A 22,241-nucleotide genomic window follows, 5' to 3' on the forward strand; every position below is an offset into this window, starting at 1 on the left:
TCATTGTCTGTGGGTCAGGCCAACACTAGGGTTGGTTCGGGACACTCCCATTGACTGACACGGGACAGATTTAGCAACGATTTTTACTGAGGCTGAGTCTATGGCAGGCTGGGGAGTCGAAGTCGAGGAGCGGAGGGGGGCTCCCGGCGCTTGCAGCGGACTCGGGGAGGGAGCCATCAACAGCTCATCTGCTGGAGACGAGCCCCAAAGGAGCTCTTCCTAAGGAGATGAGGTCTGTTCGAGGTCTGCAGCCGAGCTTGAGGCGGGGAAGAGCGTTTCAGCAGTGAGGACACCCTGAACGAACATGCGGGGCGCACGGCGGGCCCCAGGCAGTTCGGAACGAGGGTGACTTGTGACACCACGTGTGGGAGATAACAAAGCTGGGCAGGTGGCCAGCCGGCGGTAGCGGTGGCTGCCTGCATCACTGGGCCTCCATCTGGAGACAGGAAGAGCCCTGGGGGTTGCACCAGGTAGAAGGGCTTACAGCGAGATGATTTTCAGAAAGTTCGTTTCACTCATAGCCCTGGGGAGAAGATTGGAGGTAGCCAAGGACCAGCTGGGGCGCCCCTGCAAAGGGGCTGGTATCATTGCAGAGAAGAATCAGCAGGGCTAGGCTTTGATCAGATGGAGGCGGGGGCAGGGCTCTGGGCGCCCCCCACCCTGATACCTGGCTGGGATGACTTGTGGAATCTGAAGAGTGGAGAGGAAGGCATGTGGGAGGGACCCCAAGGCTGAACGTGGCTCCCATTGAAACTCTCCGGAAGGTGAGTGAGTCCTCCTCAGCCATGGGTGGAAACTGAGGGTTGGCATCGTGAGCGGAGAGGTGACAGCCGAAGCTGTTGGATCCCTCAAGTGGATCCTTGAAAGTGAGAAGGGAGGGGTCAGGTTAAGGGTACCTCTGCCTAAAGGGTCAGCAGGGCAGGAAGGAGGGAGCAGTCATAGGAACCAAGATGGAGAGAGGATCTGGGAACAGTCTTAATGTCAGATGGGGGCTGGCCAGACACGGCATTTGCTCATTGGATTGACAGCACAACCATTGCTGGAGAGTTCTACCAGGATGGACCAGCACTACAGCCAAAACCCCATGGGTTGCATAGTGCACAAGAGGCTGGGTCATGGGTGCCCTGATGGAGTAAGTGAATTCTGCAGAGGAGGAGGAAGGGGACAGGGCTATGCAGCAGGTGCGCCCATGGTGGGGTTTGTTTGGGGTGGGATACGTTTCTCAGAGACGGCCCCACCTTTCTGCAGGGAACTCTAAGCCTCTCGTCCTGACCACAGGCACACCAATGCCAGCTGGACCCAGTCACACAGCATCGGACCGTTTGCACCACGGAAACCCAGTGATTCAAATGGGGAACCACGGGTCCTAGAAGGAGGTCACAGAAAGCGTCTGTGACCTCGATTCTTGTTGCAGCTCTACCCATCCTCAGTGTTCTCTTTGGTGAAATGGACATAAACACATTGGGTCATTGCCAAGCTTGGGCAAGGTCGCACGTGTGGACGTCCTGTGGGGATGGTATTGTGTAAGGGGAACGTGATTCTTCCCAGACAGTACTGGCCTCAGTACTCAGGGAATCTCATGTGTCAAGGGTCAGTCTCCATGATCCCACTGTGAAAAACCACAGTGGTCTTCTTTGCGTTGTAGCTCCCCACCGACTTCAGGGACCTCATCGGGCACAGGGTGTCTCCAGAGCTCACCCGAGTCCACAGCACTGTCCCATGTTCTGCTAAAATAAACACGGCTTAGCCTTGATGGCTCCCTGAATGGTTTCCGGGTGAATCAATGAGAGAGTGTACATGTCCTGTTAAGTAATCGTCTTCTCTCCTGGGAGTTCCCCTTTCCAGGATGTGATCTATAGAAAGCTTGTTGTCTCCACATGGGCTCTGACCCAGCGTCATGGCCTGGGTTGTGCAAATAGCCCGTGAAGAGTGCAAACAAAGGCCAGCTGCCAAGGTAGACGCTTCCAGTGAAAGGTGACGTAGGGCCCAGTGCAGGGAGGACACAGGTTCCTGAAACCGCCACTGGTGGTTCTGGCCCCTGTTCTTCTTATGTTGTGTGGATCTCAAGGTGCCAGCCCAGAGGACAGGCAGACCCTGCCTCCGAACCTACAAAGCCAAGTCATCTCCAGGGTGAGACACCTGGCTTCCTTGTGGTATAAGGTTCAATACCTTGAAGGCAGCTCAAGCCTTAGGGCCTCGAAGGGCAATTCATGAGCAGCTGAACGCAGCAAACATCCCTCTAGACACCGACTGTATACTCATGAGAGCTCCTCTTACCCTGTCATGAAATGACAGTGTTTTCCGGTCAGAAAGGACATGCACGGTCATCCAGTCCAACCCTGCCTTCCTAAACTACGCTTGAGTAATCCCTCCAGCCAGACGGATCAATCCCTGCTTTGTTGAATCCCTCAGTGCCAAGGAACTCACTGCCTTACGAAGTGGTCAGGGCCGTCTTATAGCACCTTACACTGGTAGATTTTCTTAAAAATGAGGATTTTAGTAAATCCTTAGCAAACCATCCAGGATTTAGTAAATCACCCCAGAAGCTCGGATTGGATTTGCACAGACTCTGGAGCCAGGGGCCCTCACCCACCCTGCCAGCCCTCCAGGTGTTGTAAACACAAACCTGTTGACTGTTTCTGCTTCTCATAATTTCTCTCCAATACTTGTTATTGTCTGTTTTTTTAAATTACAGCCATCCTAACTGATGTGTGGTGGCATCTCATTGTGGTTTCATTTCCACTTTCCTAATGGCTAACGATGTTGAGCATCTTTTCATGCGCTTACTGGACAGTCGTATGTCTTCTTAAGAGTCACGTCTATTCAAAACCTTAGCTCAGTTTTAAAATTGGATTCTTTGTCTTTTTTTGTTGAGTTTAAGAGCTCTTTATATATTCTGGGTACTAAACTCTTATAAAATATATGATTTGCAAATAGTTTCTGTCATTGTTTTTTTGTTTTTTTTTTTTACTTTCTTGACACACAAACATTTAAAAAAAAAATTTTCCAGCTCTATTGATGTATGATTGACAGTTAAATTGTAAGATATTTAAAGTGTACAACATGATGATTTGAAAAACATTTAAAATTTTTAAGGTCTTGTTTTTTAAAAGTAATCTCTGTGCCCAAGGTGGGGCTCAAATTCACAACCTGGAGATCAAGAGATACATGGTCCACCCACTGAACCAGCCAGCCGCACCCCCAAAATTTTAATTTTGATAAGGTTTAATCTAGCAATTTTGTCTCTTGTGCTTTGGGTGTTACATTTAAGAAGTCATTGCTTCATTTAAGCTCACAAAGATTCATAGGTAAGTGTTTTTTTTTTTCTAAGAGTTTTATAGTTTTAGCTTTTTTAAAAAAAAAAGTTTATTTATTTATTTGACAGAAAGAGATCACAAGTAGGCAGAGAGACAGGCAGAGAAAGAGGGGGAAGCAGGTCAAGACCTGAGCTGAAGGCAGAGGCCTAACCCACTGAGCCACCCAGGCACCCCAGTTTTAGCTCTTATATTTAAAAATCTTTGATCCGTTTTGAGTTATTTTCTGTATATGGTGTGAGGTAGGGGTCCACCTTCATGCTTTCACAGGTCACTATCCATCTGTCTCAGCACATTTGTTGAGAAGACTATTCTCTCCCCCATTGAACTGTCCTGGAACCACTATTGAAAATCAATTGTTCATATGTGTATGGGCTTATTTCTAGGTTCTCAAATTTATCCCATTGATATGTCTGTCCTTACACTAGTACCCAGTTAGTAACTTTGTAGTAAGCTTTGAAAGTGGCAAATGTAAGTCCTCCAACTCTGTATTTCCTTATCAATATTGTTTTGGCCATTCTGCATCCCTTGTATTTCCAGATGAATTTAAGGATCAGCTTGTTACTCTCTAAAAACAAACCAACCAAAAAACCACTTGTCTGGCATTTTGCTAAGGATTGCATTGAATCTATAAATGAATTTGGGAAGTATTGTCTTCTTAACAATATGAGCTCTTCCAATCCATAAACTGGGAATGTCTTTCTATTTATTTAGGTTTGCTTTACTATCTTTCAACAGTGTTCTCCCCCTCTCTTTGGGTCCACTCAAACTTTTTTCATACCTCAAAACCTACAGTCCTTCCAGTTACACCCAGGACATGAGTATAAGCCCCTTGGCCTCCTGACTGGTCCTCTGAATGTGTTCCTGTTTGTCCAAAGAACCCCTAAGCACCATGCTCCCAGTCTGGCCTGCATCTCAGGCGAAGAGGACTGCTCCTTGGGACCCCCTCCGCTCCCTAGGATGTCATGCTGACCTCCAGTAACCCACTTGCTCCTAGATGCCAGCATGCTGGTCCTCGGTGTTCACTCATCTGCTTCCCCCAGGACGCTGTGAACTGGCCAGAGGCAGTAACCCAGGCTCAGCCAGCTCTGTGTCTCCAGGGACTGACTCCAGAGCTTTTGCGAATGTTTGCAGAACAAGGGGGTTTCCTTGTTCTGGATCTAGAGAGCTGTGAATTCCACCAAAGAGAACACCTTGGGATGCTCCCAGAAACCAGTGATCTCATGGCATATCTGAACGTTAAAATCCGTCTTTGGAAAGCAAGCGTTCTGACCACCATTGGAAATTCCCATCCTACTTCTCTCATTCCATAGCCTGCTTCAAACTGACGACTCAGGACATTTAGCTCTAGCTTGGGTGCTTAAATAGGACCATTGTTCACTTTATGAGAACCCAGAGGCTCAGAGATGGAACACTTTAAATGTGATAAATAATAATAATAATAATAATAATAATACTCTCTTCTCCTGGGGCCTAAGTCTTTAAATTAAATGTTTGGTTTGGGTGGCGCCTTCCAACGCCTGCAGGCAACATGCAGCACGTTCAGATAGGAATTGCAAATAGTGAGAACCATGACTCAGGTTCACAGGAGACGCTCAGGAGTGTGTGAAGAGGCTGTTCTTGAGGTACAATGTTTCAGGGGACAGAAATAGTCGGAAGTTTCCCCAGTAGGGCAGAAACAAGACCAGTCAGAACAGAAGACACTGGATATGAGCCTGAGAGTTTCCTCCGGGAATCAAGCCGTGAATTGCCAGACATTCTGCCCACGCTCCTCACTCCGGAGGGTCTCACTGAGTTAGGCTACCTAGAGAAACCCCACCAGCTGGGTCGCTGATACCCTGCTGCTGTCCAGATACAAGGTGGGTATAGTACATTCTCTTTTGACTAACAGAACATTCTGGATCCTCACCCCAAGCAGCCAGGGTGATTCTGCTCACCCAATGGAAATTCCAAAGTAGGTGCCATTGGTATTCCTTGGTCTGGTCCTACCTTCTGGGGGCATCGTTCTTTCTCAGAGCACTATAGAAATGTGAGTTTTATGAACTGATCCTGTTTTGTGGGAATCTGCTCTCAACTGCTTATTGATGGATTGGCTGGGGGTCGCCCAGCCTTGCCTCTCAACCACAGCGGGTTCTGCTTTGCGTCTTTCAGATCCTGAGACTCAAACCCTTCCATCCTGAGGTGGAGTGTTGGACTCAGTGAGCTCCTGCCCTTCAGGCCCTGATGCCCCAGGGTCCCTTCTGCCCCCATGTTTGAGCCACAGCTGAACCTTGGGAAACCAGGAGCCTCTCCGCAGCGCCCCTTGGCAAGGGGCAAGCACTGGGCTTCAGCCCCACAGCCTGAACCCTCAGGCTTCTCTCAGAGTTGGCAAATCTGAGAAAACCCAACAAGTTTCTCATTGGATTCTCTGTTCAAAATATAAGAATCATCACACAACAACATTTAAGGTTTAAATGAGTTCTAAAACACCAGCCCTACCTTTCTCTCTCTCTTCTTGACCTGTGGGCTTCTCTGTGTTCTGTTCGGCCCAACTGTTGAATCTGAATTTATCACGAGAACCTTTTACCCCAACACTCAAGGTCTTGGTCAGCCTGATGCTAAAAGTTCCTCCCGAACTTGCCCTTTCTCTGCCCCAGTCACAAGCAGGCTGGGTGGCCCGGCCGGCCCTCCACCGCGCGGGGCGAAGCCAACCTGTGCCCAGAGCCTTCGGCCGGGTCCCCACGGAGGCTGACAGGAGCAAGGCAGCGTCGAGGCTAGAAGGTACCTTGAAGAGGTGGAAGAACCAGGTGGGCTGGGGAAGGGGGTCTGGCAGCAGGAGCAGGGAGGCCCGTGAGGGGAGGGGTGAGCACTTTCTCCTGGCCAGAGGGGGACCCTGGGTAAGCATTGCCAGAGGCACCCGAAGAAGGCCTCCCAACGTAAGCCCAGAGTACAGGCCCCCAAACACTGACTTGGAACAACATAAGCCAGGGGCGTTGGAGCCTCAGACTGGCTGGGCCACCAGGCTTCCAAGTCTTCCAGGCTTCCTACTATCCTATAGGGCCACCACCTACAGGACAAGTCCTGCTGTCCCTTGTGTCCCCCTCACTGGACAGTGTGGCCCTGTGGTCGTGCTCTTAAACGAAAGAGGTTAGCGAATAACCCCCAACTGTATCTTCATACTCCGTTGCCTTTTGGAATTTCCACCAGCACAAAAATAAAAACTCAAGGATATGCACATGGTTGTCCCTCCCCCAAAAAAGTCCTCAGACAATGACCGTACAGCCCCGTCTACATGCCTGTCTACATTGCCGTTTCAGCACCTCAGACAACCAAGGACCCAGGACCTAGACATACAGAGACCTAAACAAATAAGCCAGAAGAAATAGTTTGTGCAGAGGAAAGAAAAAAAAATCATTCTTATTAAAATCCTGAAAGAACTATTAATTCCACTCTGAAAAGTTGTAAAATGTGAAGGGAGGCCCCTGGTTCTGGTGGGTGAGAAGGCTTTGCAGGGGAGGCTTTGCGTGCTGGCCGCTCAGACAGAGCGCCAGGGCCTGTGCCCTGTGGGTCCCCACCACTTCTTGAAACATGCTCCCTCCTTCCACCCTTGGGAACCACCTGCGACTTTTCTTGTGTCCAAATGTCACAGGAGGAAATGTAAGACGAGCAGGGTCTCATCAGTGGAGAAGCTTACCGAAGGGAAGTGAGGTCGAGCCTGAGTGTAGGAACTCCATTAGAGGTCCAGGCACCCTCAACACCAACCCTCCAATGCCTGCTGACTCCCTGGGGAGCTGGAGAAAAGAACTAGGGTCTGGAACAGGGGCATCAGGAACAGGGATCCTTGAAGGCTCCACGGGGTGAATCTGTGATGGGTGAGGGAGGGGTGCTTTAAATGCATTTTGGCAGAAAGAACAGACGATACCATGACACCCCCCCTACCCCCTTGGGGTAAACCTTCATCTGCTGTCATACCTGTATGTGAGGCAGTGACAACATGTGTTTCGAAGCAGGTTGAGCAATCCTCTCATATTTACTTTGTGGTCGGGTGTGAAGAGACCAAGGCAAGGATGACAAGGCTGAGGGCCTTTCTCCAAGCGCAGGATTGATCTGTGATTCCTGAGTCACAAGCAGGCGAATGGGAGAGGCTTTCAAATCGGGGCGTTGGAGAGAAGCTTGGGTTATGTAATAGAAGCATGGTGAGTTGTTCTTGATATGATTACCACTCTCAGTAATTATTATTATTATTGTTTGACCTACTCAGATAAATCCAATTAAATAGAATTATTTTGCAATCAGCTGTTCCAACGATGGCAAGGAGCTCTCTCTGTGGAAGCATGAACAATCCCTTGGGGTTATACTACATGGGCTGGTTAAGAAGACAGCCCCACCAGTATGGTCTCTTTTTGATTTTTGATCCACACAACCAGAAGAAGAGGAAGAAGAAGACCAGATACGATTCCCTCATTTTATGAGCAAGGAGTAATTTTATGGCTCAGAGATGCCAAGTGACTTTCCCAAAGTCACACAGCAGGAAAAAGACAGAGTCAAGACTGGGCTGGTCTTGGTGCTTCCAGCAAATGCAATAAGATAAAAATACTATAAAACTAATTTGAACCTTGGAAAATAAGAAATTTATTTTTCTTGATAATATAACTATATACTCAGAAACCCCCAATTAGCAAAGTGACCAAAATTAAAAAGTATTTGCTAACATGGCTAGATAAAAGATAAATAAGCAAATATTGACAGCTTCTTTTCTAGCCTTAAGTAATTAGAAATGAAAAAAAATATAATAAAACTATCAAGTACTTGGGAATACAATATACAAAAAAGAAAAACATTTGCCTAAAAACAATAAAATACTGGGGCATCTGGGTGGCTCAGTGAGTTAAAGCCTGTGCCTTCGGCTTAGGTCATGATTCCAGAGTTCTGGGATGGAGCCCTGTATTGGGCTCTCTACTCAGCGGGGAGCCTGCTTCCTCCTCCTCTCTCTCTCTGCCTACTTGTAATCTCTCTGTGTCAAATAAATAAATAAAATCTTTAAAAAAATAAAATAAAATAGGGCGCCTGGGTGGCTCAGTGGGTTAAGCCGCTGCCTTCAGCTTATTATTATAATAATAATGGTGGTAGTATCATCATTGTTTAGCTCTTGATTTCACTGATTTCATTGTTCTAAAGTTTCACCATTTAGAAAACTACTCCCTGTTAGTTCCTGGTGAATGGTCTTTTTTCTAAAGTTTCCATGATCTATAAGGTCGTGATCTCAGGGTCCTGGGATCGAGTCCCGCATCGGGCTCTCTGCTCACCGGGGAGCCTGCTTCCTTCTCTCTCTCTCTGCCTGCCTCTCTGCCTACTTGTGATCTCTCTCTGTCAAATAAATAAATAAAATCTTTTAAAAAAATAAAAAATAAAAAAAATAAAATATTATCAAATTACATAAACCAAGACATGAATAAAAGGAAAACCATATCCTATTCTTGGATGAGAAGACATAACATATATTTAAATTTGCACCTCCTAGAATTAATATATGTATTTAATTCAATTTGAAATAGACTCCTAACAGAGTTTTGTGTGTATGTGTGTGTTTTAGGACAGATAATTGGACAAAATGATTATGAAGTTTATTTGGGAAAATAAATTCTTAAGAATATCAATTTTTTGAGGGGCACCTGGTTGGTTCAGTCAATTGAGCATCGACTGTTAATTTCAGCTCAGGTCATGATCTCAGGGTTACGAAACTGAGCCCACATTGGGCTATGTGCCGAGTGTGGAGCCTGCTTAAGATTCTCTCTCTCCCTCCCCTTCTGTCGTTTCCCTGCCCTGTGCACACATATGTGTGCACTCGCTCGCTCGCTCTCTCTCTCAAAAAAACAAAACAAAAAAACCACTTTTTCTAAGAAGAATAATTAGAGAAATTTGCATTTCCCAACCACGACATACCAGAAATCCACTCTACGTGAATAAATATGGTATGGATATAGGAAGAGAACATTATATCTAAAACAAAATAAGAAAGTAGAAATAGAAAGCAAAAAGCAGTATTTTAAAAACATAATACATGAAAATGATGGTCTTTAGTAATGGGAGAAGATAAACTGGTCTTCAAGATTACAACTTTACAATGATCAATTTCAGATAAAACTTAAATAGAAGGGCGCCTGGGTGGCTCAGTGGGTTAAGCTGCTGCCTTTGGCTCAGGTCATGATCTCAGGGTCCTGGGATCGAGCCCCGCATCAGGCTCTCTGCTCAGTGGGGAGCCTGCTTCTCTCTCTCTCTGCCTGCCTCTCTGCCTACTTGTGATCTCTCTCTGTCAAATAAATAAATAAAATCTTAAAAAAAAAAAAAACTTAAATAGAAAAAGAAAGACAATAAAAATCTCAGAAGAGGGATTTCATTTCTTTTCTTTTTTAGGAAGCTATGTAACAATTTAGCAATAAGAAAATCTTTTCCTAGAAACTCAGAAGCTATTAAGAGGGAAAAAAAAGATAGGCTTGTTTATCAATATTGAACCACTTAGAACTGTTCACGGCAGAAGATACCTTAAACAAGCTGCCAATTATATATACTTGCAATTCAGAGACAAACAGTGGCTTAGGATCTATTACACAGAAATTGATGAGAGACAATCACCCCGTTAAAAAATGGAAATCAAGGATATGGAGAAACAATTCATAAAAGAGCAAATCCAAGTGACTAACAAATTATTTTAATGATTCTCAAAACTCTAATGGTATAGGAAAGGTAGTTCATATTAACTGAGGTAACTCTTCAAAATGATAAAATTAGTGAAATTTAAAAACAACAATAATACCTTTTACTCTTGGGGATATGGGCGAATCAGTACTCAGTTACTGGTTACAGCTTAATTGAGAGGCAATCTGGTAACATCTATTGAAATAATGCATATATATCCTTCAACCCAACAATAATTCCATGCCTGGGAATCATAGAAATAAAAACATCAGGATATAAGCCTTTATCTTCGAGAATTGCGGCCCTGGACAACTGTGGGAACATTATATAATTGATTCGCCGTATCTTGATAGAAAGACCCAGCATGGAGGCTTTTCCTCTAATATTTAGGAAGTGGAAACTGGGAGACATGAGCTTATCAGTTTTTGCTTAATGGGACTCTGAGCTGATCAGTATATTATTACTGCAGCTTCTTTAGCAAGAAAGCAGTAATGGAATACCTACCTGTCAAAAGAGGTTGAAAAAGAGCCTAGTAATTCTCACCTTAGAATATAATAGAACCACTAGGAAGGGTGAATTAGGGCTGTAACTGTTGACATCTTTGAGAAAACAGCGATGCAAAAACCTGTATGAAGTATGACCTTGTTTTCGCAAACAATAGGATTAAAGCCCTCTCTGTGCTTGCATGTTGTTATGTGAGCGAGGCGAATATGTATTGGGTTCTTAGCACAGACATCCTGGAGAGTTGCTGGGAGGGGGTCGAGGGCTGGCAGAAAAAGAGAAGGAAAAAACTAGACTCAAAAGAAAAACCCACCAAAGGATGGGGATGGTGTGTTCTGATTCGCCGTATCTTGATAGAAAGACCCAGCATGGAGGCTTTTCCTCTAATATTTAGGAAGTGGAAACTGGGAGACATGAGCTTATCAGTTTTTGCTTAATGGGACTCTGAGCTGATCAGTATATTATTACTGCAGCTTCTTTAGCAAGAAAGCAGTAATGGATATTCTCACCTTGTCCGTCCCTCATATGGGTGGTGAGACGCAGTATCTGCCCCACCACAAACACTTTCCGGGACAACCTCACTCCCCACAGTGCCTACAGCCCGTACGGGCCACCTGACTTGGGTAGCTTGTGCACTGGCAGCTGAGGCAGGCCAGCCGGAGTCGGGGTGAAAGTGGGAGCTGAGAAGACACCAGGACAGTCACTGGTCAGTCATTTGGTGCCTGCAAGCTTTTGCACTGGGAGGTCATACCGAGCTGGGGTTGGGGTGACCACTGGGGCTGAGGAAGCAGGATTGCTGAGAGTGATGATGAGGACACCTGACTCCATCGGGGAGTTCTGGAAGACCAAGGGCCCTGTGCCTCTGCTGGCTCCTTCCTCAAAGAGTATTGATGGGGAGCAGATTCCTCCTGGTGCTGAACACAGCAACAGCCTATGTCCCACGTTCCCCTGGCATGCGACACTCACAGATACGGGCCGCCCCGTTCCCATCTCAGCTTGGTGGCGTACGAGATCTGCACCCCAGGCAGGGTTTCGTTCCACTTTCTCATCTGTTCGGTGGTGATGGTGACATGCCCGTCAGCGGGATCCGCCAAGGGGGGTATCTCGGGTGCTCAGCACAGGGTCTGGCACTTGGCAAGTACTCCGTGAGCATTGTAGTTAGTGGAAACCAAGTCAGTGCTCATTCGCTGCCCAGACCAAGTGACGAATTGGTTTCCATAACACAGCACAGGGGCACCTGGGTGGCTCAGTGGGTTAAAGCCTCTGCCTTCAACTCGGGTCATGATCCCAGGGTCCTGGGATCGAGCCCTACATCGGGCTCTCTGCTCAGCCGGGAGCCTGCTTCCCGCCCCTCCACCTTTCTGCCTGCCTCTCTGCCTACTTGTGATCTCTGCCTGTCAAATAAATAAATAAAATCTTTAAAAAAAAAAAAAATCATGACACAGCGCATTCGTGTTTCTCTCTTTCTCTGCTCTCTGATAACCTTCAAGGAACTAATAAGACTTTAGATCACTTTAGGCTACTAAAGAGTATCGTGATTTGCCACATTCTGCAATTGCATTGCTAGGTATTTACCCCAAAGATACAAATGTAGTGACCTCAAGGGGCCCCTGCACCCCATATCAGCAGGGTCCACAATAGCCCAACTATGGAAAGAGCCCAGAAGTCCATCAACAGATGAATGGATAAAGAAGATGTGGTACAGATATGTACACACATAGTGGAGTGCTATGCAGCGATCAAAAAAATGAAATCTTACCATTTGCAGTGACATGGATGGAACTAGAGGTATTATGTGAGCAAAATAAGTCAATCAAAGAATGACAATTATCATACGATTTTACTCATATGTGGAATTTAAGAAACAAAACAGAGGAGCAGAAGGGAAGGGATAGAAAAATAAAATAAGACAAAATCAGAGAGGGAGACAAACTATTAGAGACTCTTAATCAAACTGAGGGTTGCTGGAGGGGAGAAGTGGGGGGATGGGTAAGTGGGGGATGGGCATTATGGAGGGCACGTGACGGGATGAGCACCGTGTTAAATAAAACTAATGAATCGCTAACCTTTTCCTCTAAAACTAGTAATACACTATGTTAATTGAATTTAAAGAAAATACAATAAAATTTTTTAAAATTGTGGGTCATTTCACCATCTTGAAACTGCTGATAAATGTTTTCAGGTGAGCACATCTACTCATGCTGCACTGAGTGGCGTACGGCCCCCAGAACAACTTAATGGTGGTTACTCTTCACAAATTCAAATATCAACTTTAAGAGGTGGCTTAAATTTTGCGTGACGGAGTTTATACGACCACCACTGTTAGCTCTAAATCCAATTCGCACAAAACCAGAGAAATTTATTTCTACTACCTTGAAGGGAAGAGAAACTTCATAAAAATTAGTGATTTTTTTTTAATGGAAACTTCCAGAGGAACATTCCATAGACACAAAGTTCATGACCTTTGCAGAGTGGCAACATTTCTCTGCCATTTCTCCTCTCTGATTTCCCACCTCTTCTTCTTTTCCCCGCCATTACAGGGTGGCAAGGTCAGACGGGGGTCAACGACCATCATGAAGAGGAGAGCTAAACCCTCCTCATCTCTTGCTGACAGGAAGACACAGGCAAACACATTATGGTTTCTGCTGGGGTTGATGTGTGGGGCACACACCCACACACTGCTGTGTGGACTTGTTCCCACGAAATGAGTCTTTCATGGTGGGAAAGGAATATTAATTTATTTGATTGGATGCTTGTCAGCATTGTTCTGGAGGGAAAATACCAGAACCGCACCAGCAGACATAGTGATGACAAAGCATCAGCTGAAAAGTTTTCCTTGATTTACTTTAGCCTTTCTTCACCACAACTCCTGGCTGCCCCTGTGCCTTGCATACACCAACTGAATTCATTCCATTGTTCATTCCACAGGTATCTGGTATCTTCCACGTGTTGAGGATACACAAAGAACCTAGGATCCCACCTTAAGGAGCTCCCACTTGGGGGGCAGAAGAGGAAACACACAAAGGACCAGGGCCCAGTGCCCTGCAGAGAGCAGCTCTGGGCCGTTGGGTGGACGGGCAGACCACGGCTTCACTCGGGATAGAGGCGGCTCCCTCACTGGGTCTGGAAGGATGAGTAGACCAGGAAAAGAACCAGCAGGTAGGTACAAATGTTCAGAAGAGGGAAAGGCAGTGACCTCGGACTCCTCCAGCAGCGGGGTGGGCGGCCACCCCGTAGACACCCCGTAGACACCCCAAAGTACCAGCCTTGTTTGTTGGGCTGCGTATCTTGCCCAGTGGACTGTGAAGGTGAGCGCACAGATGGCGTTTCCTTCCTTTGTGGGAGCCCCGGCACCCCACAATGGGCTTGATACAGGTGGGGCTACTCATGAGTAGATAGTGATTCAGAGGCCATCACCTGGCGAGCCCGCCGTGGGCTCCGTCCTGTCCAGGCCCAGCCGGCACTTGGCATCCTTCCTCCTCCGGCAGAACCTCAGACTTGGGATTCTGATCTGAGAGCTTCATGGGTCCCTCAAAACCCCAAGATTCTTCCTCTCTCTGTACCCGTTTACAGGAAGAACACTAACGCCATCCCCCAAAACCAGGATTTTTTTTATCCTCCTTTTTGGTCTATCAATTAATGTCAAAGAAAGACAAATGGGTAGAAGATCATACCCTTTAAAAAAAAATTAATTCTTGGATCAAAGAAGAATGTTTGGTAAACTTGCCCAGAGTTAAACTAATTGGTTTGGGAGCTGACAGAACCTTCCTGAGGTGTTCTGTTGCTAAATTAGTATTGGTCAAGGTGTTTGAAGTTCAGAGGAGAGCGGATTCTCAGAGGAGAAGCCATTTGAATAATTGGCGTCACGTGGTGCTCGCAAGCCCCCGTCCTCCAGCACCCAACCCTCCTGGAGAGATGAAAGAGACGCTTCCTCTCCCGCTGACCTGGCTCCCATGCCCATGGAGATGTTCTGGAAGCTTTAAAGAGCGAGTGGCTTCTGGAACACTCACGAACAGAACGAGAAACACAGGGAGGGCCCCCTGCCCCCACCCAGGGTCTAGACCACAGCAAGTTTCCCAACCTTAGCGGTGCTGTTGACCTTAGGACCCAATCACTCTCCATCGTGGGGGCTGCTAGGGGCTTTGTGACGCCGGTGGCAGCATCCCTGGCCTCCCCCCCCCCCAACCCCCAAGATGGCAGGGGCACACACACCCCCCATTGTGACAACCAGGTGTCTCCAGACATTGCTGACTGTCCCCTGGGAGGCCCAGATCACCCCAGTTGAGAACTCCTGGGCTAGATGTGTAGCGTCTGTTCTTCTATTCTTGGCTCTAAACAAAATGTGGTACCTGTAGCCTCAACTCAGAGACTTCCTTGGTCAGAGAGTGAGTGCTCCTTCCTCTAGCTGGTGGCCATCCTCTGCCTAGCCTTCGGTGTTAAGACAGAGATTGACATCATAGGGGCGCCCAGGTGGCTCAATCAGTTAAGCATCTGCCTTTGGCTCAGGTCTGTGATCCCAGGATTCTGGGATCGAGCCCCGGATCAGGCTTCTTGCTCAGTGGAGAGCCTGCTTCTCCCTCTCCCTCTTCCTCTGCCATTCCCTCTGCTGGCTACTAAGTCCTCTCCCTGTCGGCTTAACTCTGTTGGCTTAACTCATTCTTACATATTTGGAAAGAGCCAGGAGACTACGCTCTCTGGGACAGGTGCTCGGGGCAGAGCGCCGGCCTTGGGCTCAGTCGGGCCGCACCCGGGGCCTGGCTGTACTGTGGCAGCCCTGCGGCCAGGGCTGGGTCACAGCCGCCTCACGCTGCTCTCACCTCCTCTGAGCAAGTGGAGTCAAGAATCTTTCCTTCACAAGGTCTTGGCGAGGAGGAAGTGGGGAGACAGATGGAAAAGTTCTGGGTGCAGAGCAGGTTCACAGACATGGTATATGGTCCCGTCTGGCTCCGTCCGAGTGAGGAGGCCAAGCTGTGACGGCACAGCGCAGAGCGTGACAGCAGTGCTGTCGGCGGGGGGCGACCAGGCAGCTCTCTGAAGGAAGGTGCTGGAGCTATTTCACTCGGCCGGGGCCTCTGGGCTACGTTAAACCAGGCGCAAGCTCCGTGGAAGCCTGGTGGCTGACCACCCTTAGGTTCTAGAACCATGAGACCTCAGCGCCAAGGGGACCATTCATGATCACCTCCTTCAGGGCTTCCCGGCTGTCGGTTTTAAGTAAGAAACTCAGTTCCTCCGAACTAGGTCACTGGTTCCCCTGAGACCATAAAACTGTCCCAGGCAGTGACGAAGAGCTAGGGGCAGGTGGGGAGTGGTGGGGGTGGGGGAGGAGGAGATGTCAACTCCTCTGTCGTCTCCCCAGGGGACTTCAAGGTCAGAGACACACAAGTCCAGAAGCACTTACTTCACGGTCTTAGATGTAGCACGCAGTTTGCTTCCCCTTTTTCTTACTCTGAGACCCTTGGTTCTCAACGGCACCACCGTGGGTCCTGCTGTCGGTGCTCACACACGCCAGGCATCCGCCTTAGCAGGGTGAGGACAGCCACCGAATGCAGTGTAGACCTCCTGGTGGGTCCTTCAGGCGATTGTCTTCGCCAGCATCGCAGTGCCAACGGAAACCACTTTTCCATGGACGTTTACGTCACCAGGTTGATAGACAACCTGGTCTATCAGCGTGTTTTCTTTTGTATGGAAGGCTTTGTTGTTCTTTTACTAACCTTTGTTTTCTTTAATTTTGTCAGTATGTGCAGTTTCCAAAATTAGCCCGGGAACATAAGACACATCTGAAGGCGTCTGGTTTCCATGCCCATGTCCCCTCTGGCTCTGCTCTTGCCCTCTGCTGACAGGCTACCTTTTAAATGAGGGCGCCCTGTGGGGGGGGGGCCTGCCTTCCGCTCAGGTCATGATCCCAAGATCCCAGGAAAGAGTCCTTGCTTAGCAGGGAGCCTGCTTCTCCCTCTCCCTCTGTCCCTCCTCCTGCTCATGCTCTCTCTCTCTCTCTCTCAAATAAATAAATAAAATCTTCAAAAAATATAAATTTAAAAAAATTTTTTCAATCAATCAATCAATCGTCATTCACTCATTGATTTTTTGTGAAAAATGAGTGAATATATCTCGCATCTACATTTTGAATGTATCTCTGCATCATGTATATATACATGTTATATCACCTAATATACACACAACTTTTATTTTTTTATATTTATAATTTCTAAGTTCGCATACTATATATGCACCATGCTTCTATGTCTCAATTCATCTTGAAGATCTCTCTCTCAGCAGAGTATGAAAGCTTTTTTTCATTCCTAAAATCTGTACCTCCACCCCTTTCGCTCTGACAGGTAAGGACACCGAGGCACAGAGACTGCTGTCTGCCCGCTGAGCCCCGCGCGGGGAGGTCCAGAGACCGCAGCTCCCGCCCGGGACTCCTCGCATTAACCACAGATGGACCGAGAGTCCAGGGCCCAGCAAGATGACGGGCCGGGTCCCACGCATGCCGCCTTCCGCTGTACCTCAGGCAGAGGGCCAGAGCCTCCCGGGGACCCCCTCCAGACCTCATCCAGACCACAGGCCCCAGAAAGGTGGCTAGAAAAGGCTTAGGCTACCGTCAGCCCCCTGCATCTCCCCTTGCACAGGCCAGAGGCTGGGCGAGTACGTGCACAGAGATGGCCTTCCCCATAGCCTCCCCATGCTCTGGGGCCTCAGGTGAGTCCCCTGACAGCACTGAGCTCCAGTGCCCTCATCTGTGGAACAGGGATGCCCCCACAGCTTCCACTGCAGGATGGGGTGAGGTGGCCACACAAGGGGATGAGCCTTTCCTGCACCCCCTGGCCAGGCGGGCTACGCACGGCAGCCTGATGTCTTCAGAGACGGCCACCCAGTGACAGCCGTCCGGAGCACCAGCCAGTGGAAAGCCGGTGTGGGGGGCTGGTGGGGAGCAGTGCTGGTCAGGGAGCAGGGTGCCCTCCCCAGCCTGCTTCCTCATGAAACAGGGCCTGCGTCGGCCCAGAGCTGGGGCTCGCCTGGATTCAGCGCAGGGAATGAACATAGAGCGCCTTCAGTAGAGGCTGGGAGAGAAGCGTGGCGAGGTCCTGACGAAGCCATTTCTCCAAAAGCAGGCCCAGAAACACCAGAGCCCCAAAGCCCGGCCTCCAGCCCCCTCTCCCGGTTCATAGATAATGGCCCGCGGCCCTTGCCACCCCCAGGAGGCCTTGCCAGCCATAGTTTCCATTCTCGTGACCGCTCAGGCCGCCCCACAGCCCTGTGAGGCAGGCCCAGGAGCCCGTTATCCCAGCTTTGCAGATCGGGAAACCGAGGCCCGGGAGGTCCCCAAAATGTTAGAGTCTGTGAGAAATGTAGTAAGGGGACCCTGGTCTTCCCCACCCAGGAAGAGCACGTCCTCTACTTTGGTACCATAGGAAAGTCCCCGGGCCGCTCTGAGTCGCAGCTTCCTTATCTATAAATTCGATTCTCTCAAAAGTCCCCTCACTGCTTAGTTAACTCCTCAAATTCCAAGAATTGGGGAAAAGGATTTCCTTCCTCTGGCCCATCTGTGCCCAACCCTGCCTTGGGGGTCTGAGCCAGCAGAGCCCGGGGCCCAGTCTGGGTGCCCATATTTGGTGGGATCGCAGCCCCAGTGGCCTGATCTCCAGGTGTTGGACTCTTCCTGGCTCTTAGTCACCTGCCCAGGAATGCAGGCACTTGCAGGAGATGATAGAGTGTCTCCGAGCTCCCGCCTGCCAGGTGCTCTCCAAGCCCGAGGCTTCCTGTTCAAATCCTTCCCAGAAGGCTGCTGCGTGCGCCCTGGAGACCAAGAGAAGGCTCTCGTGCCTGCCCTATGATGTCTCAGATTTTATCTTGCTCCCTTTGTTTCCGAAGAAGGAGATTTTTTCTGGAAGGTAAAATTAAGATGCTAACACTTCACCTCATAGATCGCTTGGAGGGAACTGATGAAGTGAGACTTTTTAAAAGCACCTTCAGCAAGGAACTAGCCCAGACGGGGCACCAGGAACCTGAAGGTGGTCAGTTCCGCAGGTGCGGAGGGGCCATGGCCTCGCCGTGGGGAGGGCATTCCTGTTTTCCAGATAAGGAAATGCCCAGAGAAATGAAAATACTCCCGGAGTCACAGAAAACGAGTGGTAAAGCTGAGATTTGAGGAAAGGGAAGTTACTGGCCCTTCCCCATTTGGGACCCAGAGCAAGCAGCTGGACTGGGCTGTGACCCCGATGGTGCTTTCGGCATTGCCTCGATGTACCTACTCCCCGCTTTGTCCTTTCTCAGACAGCTTCCCCCCGCCAGCACAGACCTCTCCCCAGACGTCCGGGATCCTGCAATGAGCAAAGCGGATACACCCTTTTCTTTTCTATGGATACCCATTCATTTTATAATTTTCAAGTCTCAGTGTATTATTTTTTTAATTTGCCAGAGAAGCGATGAAATTATATGACTCTTCTGCCTACCTTGCATTCTCTTGTTTCTCGGGGCATCTGATCTACAACACAATAGCACTGTCTTTCTCGGGTTCGGTTGCTTTATAAGCATGACTAATACAAAACAGGGGCTTAACTTTCACCCCCAAATCTCTCAGCGATTGGGGGCCGCACTAGAATTGATCCAGGTCTCCTCGGACCCCAGGCCCGTGGCTACCCCACTCTTCCCCCAGGAGAGAACCCGCCCCAGGGCATGGGTCTGCCTGCCCACCTGCCCCAGGACTCCCTAGTCTCGGGCTTCATTGCGCACAGGGCAAGTCTTCCTCTTGGAGATGAAAGAAGCAAGAATATAGACTTTTCCACACACGGGCTTCTCATCTGGAAGCCCTATCTATTTATCGTCTACTAATGTTTTTAAAAGAAGGTAACTGACTCTCCCGACACAGCTCAGAGGCAGGAGGAGACGGGGTTTCCTTTTTTTTTTTCTTAGGAAGAAAGAAGCCTAGAGGTGCGGGCTGGGCAGCTTTCTGCAGGGCTGGGCCTTTGAACATGAGCTAGAAAGCAGAATGGCAACAGCTCCGCTTTCCCATCAGACAACTTGACCCCCACCTGTCTCCGTTTCCCTTTGTGGTCGTGTCTCGGGCCTGCTTAAAGACCACCCGCCCAGGGAGATCAGCGTGTCATCCAGCCCTCCTCCCAGCTCAAGCATCAAGAGCAGTGACCAAGGCCAGGAGAAGATTCTAGACTTTGTCCTGGAGTCCTCTCCTAGGGAGATGACCTTCATCTCGTGGGGTTGTCACGGGATTCCAGGAGATAGCTCGCAGAGAATCTTTAACCCAAAGCTCCGCACATGTATTAGACACTTACTGTTACGATTTGCTGGCCTCTGGCTGAGATCTGTAATTATCATGCTGCATTGATTATTGGCAGGGAGCGAACACAGTATAATTTTTAAAAATTATATAAATTATCTTCTAGAGTTTTTTTAAACTTTCTATGACTATATCTGCCTTTGTTTCTGCTTGTATGGAAATTAAAATTTTGCCTTTTCCTGCAAAATTATCTTTTATAGCCTACTAGATTATGATAATAATACTTTATACTTTTGTCGGGCCTTTTATCCAGGAATCTCAAAGCACTTCATAAACTTTAATTAATTCTTGCAGCAAGCCCCGTGAGGTAGGTAAGCATTATTAACCCCATTTTACAGATAAGGAGAGCGAGACATTGAGAAGTTAAGTAATTTGCCAAAGGCCCCAAAGCATTTAGTAGCTAAGTCTGAACAAGACCGCAAAACGCCTGTCTCAGGCCCTTCTTGGCCTGCCGGGGCTGTCCTGCTGGTCTCCCCGGGGGCCCCCGGGCGTGATTGATGGGGAGGCCTCAACTGATCGCAGCGCCCATGGTTAAGTACATGTTGTTGGCCTTACAGGCGTTATGGGGAATTAATGAGGCTGACTCACGTTTCGCCCCCGGGTACTGGCCTATCTTCAGGAGAGCTGGGCAAAGCCTGCGAACCCACTTCTCAGATCGGAGCGCTCCTCGGCTACAAAACTGTCTCGGCCGGTAGACACCCTTTTCCCTCCTATCTGGACTCGAGCAAGCATCTGCTGTGAGCCAGGCATGGGCACAGGGACACTTTACCTGTGTCACCTCCTCTAAATTAATTCTTGTGGTCATCCTTGGGGTGATGTCATGACCTCTCCCTTGCAGGTGAGGACACTGGAGGCTAAGAAAGTGGAGTGACATGTCCGAGGTCCCATGGTAGAACCAGAACGCCAACCAGGTTCTACCTCCAAGACGGGCGATCTCGTCATTCGGCCAGCTGAAAACGGGCAGCCGGCTGTGTCCCAGGAAAGGCTGTGGCTTTTGCATGGGCCAACAGCAGGAGAGTAAGGGATTTCTATTGTCGTTGGAAGCCAGGTCAAGCTCATAGCTTCTCTTCTTGGATGCATGAATTAACCGGGAACTCTCCTCGAAGGTCTCGCTCTATGTAACATTTCAGGAAGGGACATGGTTTCTCCAGAACCTTTCCTCTTTCCAAAGAGCGCCAACAGACGGCTTTAACGGCCTGTCCACACCACTCCGTCCTTCCTTACTCAATGGCCTCTTACCACGGGCAGCAAAACTCCTTCCCTGGGGCTTGAGACACTGGGATGGCTCGGGATGCTTCACTTTCCTCCAACATTACTTTTGGAGTTGGACAAGCCTGGATTTGAATTCTGGTTCTGTACTGACTTATGGTTAATCTTGGGCAAGTCCCAACCTCTGCACACCCCAGTCTCCTCATCAGTAGAGGGACTGGTTGCCAGGATTAAATGAGCTGATGAACACAAAAGGCTCATGGCACAGGGTCTGCACTCAGTAGGCGCTCATTAATGTCCTCTCCCCCCTCGTGGTCTTGCCTGGTCATTGCCTACATGCTACCGTCATGGAGCTGAACGACTCATACCAGTGCTATCTTGTTCTTTGGTTTCCTTGTTGGCTTTGCCAACAGCCGGGCTCAGACTCGTGAGATCCTGCCACACCTCCCCCAGGTCATTGTCACACCCACCAGTGGTCACCAGAGCCCTCCCCCGCAGTCCCCTGTGACCACTGGGCCTTGGCTGGGGGTCCCCCAGCCCTGCCCCTCACCCCGGTGGGTGCTGCTTTTGCCTCTTTTGGATCCTGAGCCTTAGACCCTCGTCCCTGAGTTGGAGTGTTGGACTCAATGAACTTAATGGCCCAGGACCATGAAGATGTGTCCTGATGTCCCAGGATCCCCTCTGCCCCCATGTTTGTTTGAACCACAAACAGAATCTTGGGAAACCAGGAGCCTGCCCCTTGCCAGCACCCCCTCAGCAAGGGGCAGGCATAAGAGTTCAGTCCTACGGCTTGAACACTCAATGGCATTTGCATTTTGAAGACCATCCGAACCTACTGAGCAGCTCATGTTTGAAATGCTACACACCAGTCAGTAAAAAAAAAAAATACTAGACTCTAATGGCCCTAGAACCCATGAGATCCTGGTTGTCCTAATCTCATTCACCTAGGGGTGCGGGCAGGTCCAGAAAAAGTGCATCCAAGACCTTCAGTAGCCCTCCCCACAACTGCTCACACAGGACCAGCCCCCTAAGAGCCATCCCATGTCCTGTGTCTGTCTCTTGCAGACCCTTGCTGTGGGTGCTGAGCCACCAGCATATTGCGGGGGAGAGCCCTTGAGCAGCCTTGCCTTGGTACTACCGCCATCTTGAGTCTCGAGGGCCTTTAGTCACTAAAGCCTCACCCAGGGCCTTTAGGGGAGCTGGGAAGCGGGCAGGGCGGCAAAGCCCCTTTACAGCTCACTCCAGCA

The sequence above is a fragment of the Mustela lutreola genome, chromosome 9, assembly GCF_030435805.1.
Source record: "Mustela lutreola isolate mMusLut2 chromosome 9, mMusLut2.pri, whole genome shotgun sequence".
Lineage (NCBI taxonomy): Eukaryota > Metazoa > Chordata > Mammalia > Carnivora > Mustelidae > Mustela > Mustela lutreola.